We start from the raw sequence: 6,745 nt of genomic DNA, 5'->3' as shown, positions 1-6,745 counted from the left end.
GTCCATTTCCCTCCTCTGAAGTGGTTGTGACATGGTCACTGCAAGGTCTCATTCTATGAGAGGCCCACCCATGGATTCTCTAGAAGCACAGCTCCCAGTTTCTGTGTCAGTATCTCTCCTGCTTATATTTTTCCTGAATCAATCTTGAGGCTCTTAAAATCCACACAGTTGTTTTTGTAAAACTAAGAATATTAGTCTACTTTTTTTGCAGGGGTGGGAGAGCACTGTATTATACATCAGCATCAAAGATGACAGAATGACTCTTCATGTAGCAGGATGTCAGAAATAATTTCCAAATGCAGGTTTAGCTAAGCCATTTTTAACTCCTCAATCTGTTGCTAAGAACAGACAAGTAAATAAACAAAGCAATAAGACACCTGGTGTATTGTGGGTTGTGGCAGCAGGAGTTCAGTACATGCTGTCTTAGTGCCTATACCACTGACTCTCTTTCTTTCCCCCCTCTCCCCCATGGAGGGAATTTGGGCCACTTGGCCACATTAACTACTCATGCCTCTGTTTTCATTTAGTCTTCATTCAGAGTGATTTTCATCTTACATTAGATGTCAGATGCCATGTTGTGGTGTTGTTTATCAATTGTACCCAGAAGGCCCAGCATATCTACTTATAAGGCTATCTGGTAATACCATTACTTAGTGACTCATTATTAGGACTCTGTGCTTATTATACATGCACACATTTGAATGGCTGTGCCCTTCCTCTCAAACTTCCTTGCTCTACATCAGAAAAGTGGTCTACGAAGTGACGGCATTATAATTATTTGTTGGGGGTAGAATTGTTATTGTCCAAATCCTTAAGCCAGCAACTTGTTCTGCTTCTCTGACTTGCCAGAGTCTTCACAGTGCATGTTCTACCACCATCATCATCACCGTCAGGTCCGATGCACGAGTTGCCTAGAACAATGAATAGATCAACTGTAGGAACACTTTCTATTTCTGACTCACACAATTCATGCAGTTTTCCTTACCACCCAGTATGTAGGAAAATGCAGCAACCCTAGAAGGATTCACTTGGTGTTTACATCCATGACAACCCTGACCCTACAGCTTAAGTTCCAAGACAAGATTCTCTACAAAACAGACCATAATTTGTACAGCCTAATTGTACACTTGAGGGACTAGGGAAACAGCCATCAGATATTTTCACAGGCCCATCCTGTACACTGTGAGTTGGACTGTAGTTATAAGCCTACTCACCATCTGACTGTCACTATACCTCTGTTAACAGTGAAGCTAAGCAATGAGTCCCGTTGTTGTGCACCATTCTTACCTCCAGTGCTGTGAGATTCTCCTTTTCCAAGTCTGAGAGATGGACAGGGCCTCCCTCCTTGCTCATACTAACCAGAGCCAGAGCCACCTTGCAGCTAAATAAGGAGTAAGTGGGTCCTCAAACTCTCAGTATCTTTGATTGCCTCCTGAGGACCAGCAGTCCTGGGTGTGGAGGCTACTGCACAGCACTGTAACTGTCATGCCCAGGCACATGAAAACTCTAAAATAAAGATTGCTTAGTTATCATCCCATGTTGGGTAAGATTGACTTGATTCTAGTGCCATGCCAAGCTTACTCATTCTTGTGAACAAACTATGGAATCAAAGCCATGGCCTGAATCATAGATCTGGAAGGGATGCTCTCAGCAATCTCTCTCCTGGACTTCTGTCTCTTGGAGGGAGAGTAGGACCATGGACTCCTGTGGTTTCTTCATTTGCAGGAGCTCAATGTACTTGTGGATTGAACTTGAAGCCCCCTTTTTACAGTGCTATTTTCCTTTTCTTCAGCTCCACTTTTCAGAACATGCCATCCAGACAGAACATAAGGTGACAGGCATAAGACTCACTTGTTGTTTCACAAAGGATTCTGGAAACCATGTGTACTCTCTGCATGTTGCAGGTTATCCTACTTGGATACCACTTTGGGGAGGGGTGAGAAGAGAAAGCACTAATGACTCAGGCTCTGGGAGTCAGTGAATAGCAGAGCATGCTGCAGAATAAGGAAGTTAGACCTGCCTTTATACCACCTCCCAATGTCCTATTGGCTCAGGCAACTGACTCTGTTGTATGACCTTTTCTCATTGGTGTCTATGAGTCAGGTGTCTCTCCCTCTGCAGTCTCTGGGTGGTGAGGCAGGCTTGGCTGCTTGGCTCAGGTAGGAAGTCCCTGCTGCACACGTACATCAGCATGTGGACTGGCCTGGGCACAGGGAACAGGACGACTGCAGCTTGGATAGGTTGACCTCAGTTTTTCCTACACCTGCATTTATCAATCCAGTCATAGCTTGCATGAACGTGTGTATGTATGTGTGTGTATGTGTATGTACACATACATAAACACATACATGTACAGACATATACAAATATGCACATATAGATAGACACAGCATAAACACTGGGGATAGTATTACACAGAAAGTTGAAGTACATACGGTACACCAAGAAACCACAACTTCTCAAACCAGTAGCCACTGAATGATTGCTGAATTCACAGTCATGGGAAGTCTTGAGAGCCCCATGGTTTGGTAGTCAGGGTGGGAAGGAAGCACTTCTGGGAAATATCTAGTTGTCAAACATTTTAGTTAATAATTGTGGGTTCTCAAAAGGGTCCCATGACCTGTGCTTTGTTCTGCTTGGTTCATAATGGAGCCTTTAGACCTTCTTAGTGATACCCACATATCAAGGTCCCTGTCACACTTTATAAGCTAGTCAAAAGAGCATACCTTTCCCACAAGCCTAACAGTGTTAGCTCTTTCCTGATTATCTGGGGAACAGCATTCAAATATGTGTTCTCTGAAGAGCTTCTCGGGTCCCTGCCTGTGCTGTTTTCTTACATGCTCTAGTGCTAAGGAAGGGAAGGAAGTGAGCAGCATCAGGCAGATCATCTTCTTAATATCACTAGCCCATGGAGCATCACTGAACACTGAACTCTTAAACTCCAAGCAGCTCAGTGCAGTTGGGGCTGCATGGGGACCGTTAGCTGTTGCTGATTTTTGTAAGTCTTGCTGGCCTTGATATCTTCTTCTGTCAAATGGGAAGAACCCCTGTTAGCTCACCCTTCATAGCCAGAGAAGGCTTGCCTTGTGTTCACCATGGATGCAGGGAGGGAGGTGACCTCTGCTTTCCTCAGCAATGGAGAGTATGGATCCAGGAGCAAGTACCAGTAGATAGGTTCCCTGTATGTGTGCCAGTACCTGCGACGCTAGTCAATGATAAGTGAGGAAAGAACAATAAAACACACTGAGACATTTAGACAAAGCAACTAAGGAATGCCATGATGGTCACCCATAGGGCCACAGAATCCTTATAAAATTTATTGAATTTTATAAAAAAAACAATGTAGATTCAAAAGGAACTAAAACTTGTTCTGTCAGCAATAGCACAAAAGCCCTTTAAATATTAGATAACCACGGAATGTGTCTCCTTTTCAATATTTGAAAACTCCATCTTTTGTGTTCTTGCATCTCAGCTACTTGGATAATGGTATTATGCAACAGATGTCATGTGATGCCTCCCAAGAGCTATAGTCAAACTCCCTGCTTTATACACAGGGAAAGAGTATCGCCCAGTAAGCTGGGAAGGTGGCCAGTCTTTCCATCTTTATGTATTTATTGAACTTTCAAGATCACTTAATCTCTGCACTTGGTTTATCCTATCCCAGGAACCCCTCCCACACAATTTTAACAAGCAGGCCTTTCTTATTCCATGTCTATATTTTCATCTTTTTTATCAGAAAAGCTTTGGAAAGGCATATGATGATTCAGAAGAGAGCCTGAGATGGGTCAAAGGAGAATTACACTAATAGCAGGACATTCAGTAGATATAAGAAAAGATACTGATAATGGAAAGTAGGTTGGAAACACAGTGCATGAGGACCAAGGTGGTGCGTCCAGGAAAACATCTTTCTGGCAGGCGCCACATTTCATGAATGGGACTGCAACTCAGAAGGCATCCACAGGAGAGTTTGTCTATGGCTGGCGCAGGGTCTGGCCTGCAGAGCTGTTCCTGCACTGCTCCATGTCTGAACCTCCTTCCCAATGAAGCATGCTTCAGAGTTGCCATTGGGTATTATAGTAAAGCTCCATTTTCCAATCCTTCACAGTCCAGACACTGGCATGGTGTTACCTGTCTTCCTGTTCTCTGTTCTGGTGGTCTGTGTGGAGGCTGCTGTTATTGTTAATCTAAAGGTTTTGAGGCTATAAAGTGAAGTCAGAGGGATAATTGCCCTTGATATGACCATAATCTAGACTGCTTCACATCTTTAAGATGGGATGTGCCTAGTTACACATGATGGGTTATAAAGATGCTGCACATTTTATGTTCTGAAATGGCCAAGGTGCTCATTAATCCAAAACAAAAGGATATGCAGAAAGATAAAAGGCAAAGGAAAATGTACAAGGAGGAAGATGAGAATGCTTGCCTTCCTCAGAAGCACTGGCTCTTCCAAGAGGACTCCAGGTTTAGTCGTATGTAAATAACAATTAGTTCCTGAAAAGAAATTTCCACACATAGCAGGTAAGTTTGTGTAAGGGCTCAGTAAACTGCAGAGAAAATCATTTCATCAAACGTTAGTATGACTTCTTTACTGATTTTTCAACCACCCATCCTCTCCAACCATTCATCTAACCTTCCTTCCTTCTCCTCCCTCCCTTTCCCTTCCTCGCTCCCATAGCTTTATATCTTTTTCCTTCATTTCTTCCTCTTTCTCCTCTCCCCCACTTTCCTTCTGTCTTCCTCCCTCCTCCCTTTCTTCCTTCTTCCCTCTCTTCCTTCCTCTAAATACTGTCTTTCTTCAGCTTGCCCTGTTAATAAACACCATAGATGCTCCTCTTACAATGCCCCTGCATATCACTGATGTAAGGAGAATAGTGACCAAAAATACATTTTGTTTTAATAAGCAATTTTAATTTCTGTTTTGTGGTCCTATTTCTTTCTCTCTTAGCATGAATAATTTAACCTTCCTAATAACAATTATCTCAACATCTCTAGAATTATCTGTCAAGGTGTTCTGCCTATCTTTAATTGTGTCTCTGGGATTGTTTTAACTTCAAACTTAAGGGCATTGACCTGTGCAAATCATAGAATCACAGGGGCTGATAGTCCTTGGTTATTGACCTCTAGATACTCTGGCTTCTACTGATTTTGTTCATGTGCCTTTCATCTTATTCAGTGCTTCATACTGGCTTTGTAATTTCCCCTCCCAAGTCCTTAAGGCATGCAGTCAATTTGTTTTCTCAACCAATGCCTGCCCCCTTTCAAGGATACAAGGCATGCTTTAATGTTCCTCTTCTGATACTCTCTGCAGCTAGAGAAGATTAGGAGCTTAGTTCAGATGTCGATTTTCTCTGCATGCCACTCCATATCACCAACTACATCCCTGCCTGGCTCTACAAGAAGATTTGTTGGCTTGGCAGTAACCCACCACCTATGGGGTGGCCATAATGATGATTCCTATGGTCTCTGACATGAGATCCTCAAGCATATTCCTTTATCCTTGAGAGTTTGTTTGGGGGTTCTAGCAGGGAGCACAGCTGCTAGTATTTCGTTGGCTAAAAATGGTCCTCTTCCACAGATCAGGCACATGTAGAGTGGTTAAAGAAGCACGAGACTCCTGCTTAGCCAGCCAGGTGCTGAATCAACACTGTTGATTAATGAGGCATCAAGGGACATGGTGGGAAAGACCCTCATCACATCATATCCATGCATCTCTATATTCTACAGTCCCAAAGGCAGAACGAGGAACTCAGGTCTCAGCCTCATTTGATGATTCTGCACATGGTCAACATTTTGCCTCTTCATTTATTTCCACAGTCCTTCTCCTTCCTTCCCCCACCTTTGTCTATAATAATTCAAAGTGATTAATACAAACTTATTTTCTACAAGGTGTCTTCACATACGTTCTGAGTCTCCTGGTATTAATGAAAACCCAAATGAATAAAAGTTACTTAGAAATAGGATCGAAGACAGATCAGGCACCAGAGTGACCTCGAGTGATCTAAAGGTATAACATCAATTGGCAAGCTAAGCAATAGTGGAAGGACCACCTCGAATGCCCATTCCTGATAATGAACTTGATGTCTATAACTATCCGGGAGCCTTCATCCTGGGACTGATGGAAGCAGAGGCAAACACACAACTAAGCACTGAACTGAACCCAAGGAACCCAGTGACAGAGAGAGAGGAGTGATGAGCAAATTGGCAAGGAATGGGCTGGCAAAACCAGCAGAGACAGCTGATCTGAACAGGGGAGTGCTCTTGGACCCCAGACCGACAGTGGGGAGGCCAGAATGGGACTGATCTGGACCCCCCAAATGTGAGTGTCAGTGAGAAGGCCTGGGCAACCTATGGGGCTCTGAGCTGTGGATCAGTGTCTATCCCTGGTATACAATCTGTCTTCATGTGCCTATGGCACAAAGAGAGATGGTCTCTCAGCCTGGACTCTTAGGGGAGTGCCTTGACCCTACCAAGAGTGAAATGATAGACTTTAGACATCCCCTATGTGGAGGGATTTGGCAATAGGGTGGGAGGGAGGGTGGAAGGGGAGTGCGGGAGGAGGGGAGGGAGAGGGAACTGGGATTGACATGTGAAACAAGCTATTTAAAATTAAAATAAAAAATGATTAAAAAAAAAAAAAAAAAGAAATAAAACTCTATTTATGCCATTGAATTTAAAAGATGACCTGTTATAGCAAAAATTATATATGCATAAATGAGTAAGCATGTGTGTAAGTGTGTGTGTATCT

The 6,745-nt window shown here is 43.2% G+C and overlaps 1 long non-coding RNA gene across 1 annotated transcript; it reads right to left on the bottom strand.

The window, feature by feature from the left end:
• Positions 1-372: 372 nt before the first annotated feature.
• Positions 373-3,201, bottom strand: LOC121140667. The gene is made up of 2 exons (XR_005877592.1): positions 3,060-3,201; positions 373-911 (listed from the first exon to the last, which is right to left on the bottom strand). It is a non-coding gene; the product is annotated as an uncharacterized LOC121140667 (long non-coding RNA).
• Positions 3,202-6,745: the final 3,544 nt, after the last annotated feature.

The sequence above is a fragment of the Mesocricetus auratus genome, unplaced genomic scaffold (genome assembly GCF_017639785.1).
Source record: "Mesocricetus auratus isolate SY011 unplaced genomic scaffold, BCM_Maur_2.0 Super-Scaffold_100006, whole genome shotgun sequence".
Classification (NCBI taxonomy): Eukaryota; Metazoa; Chordata; class Mammalia; order Rodentia; family Cricetidae; genus Mesocricetus; species Mesocricetus auratus.
This window is presented reverse-complemented; position numbering and strand designations above follow the sequence as displayed.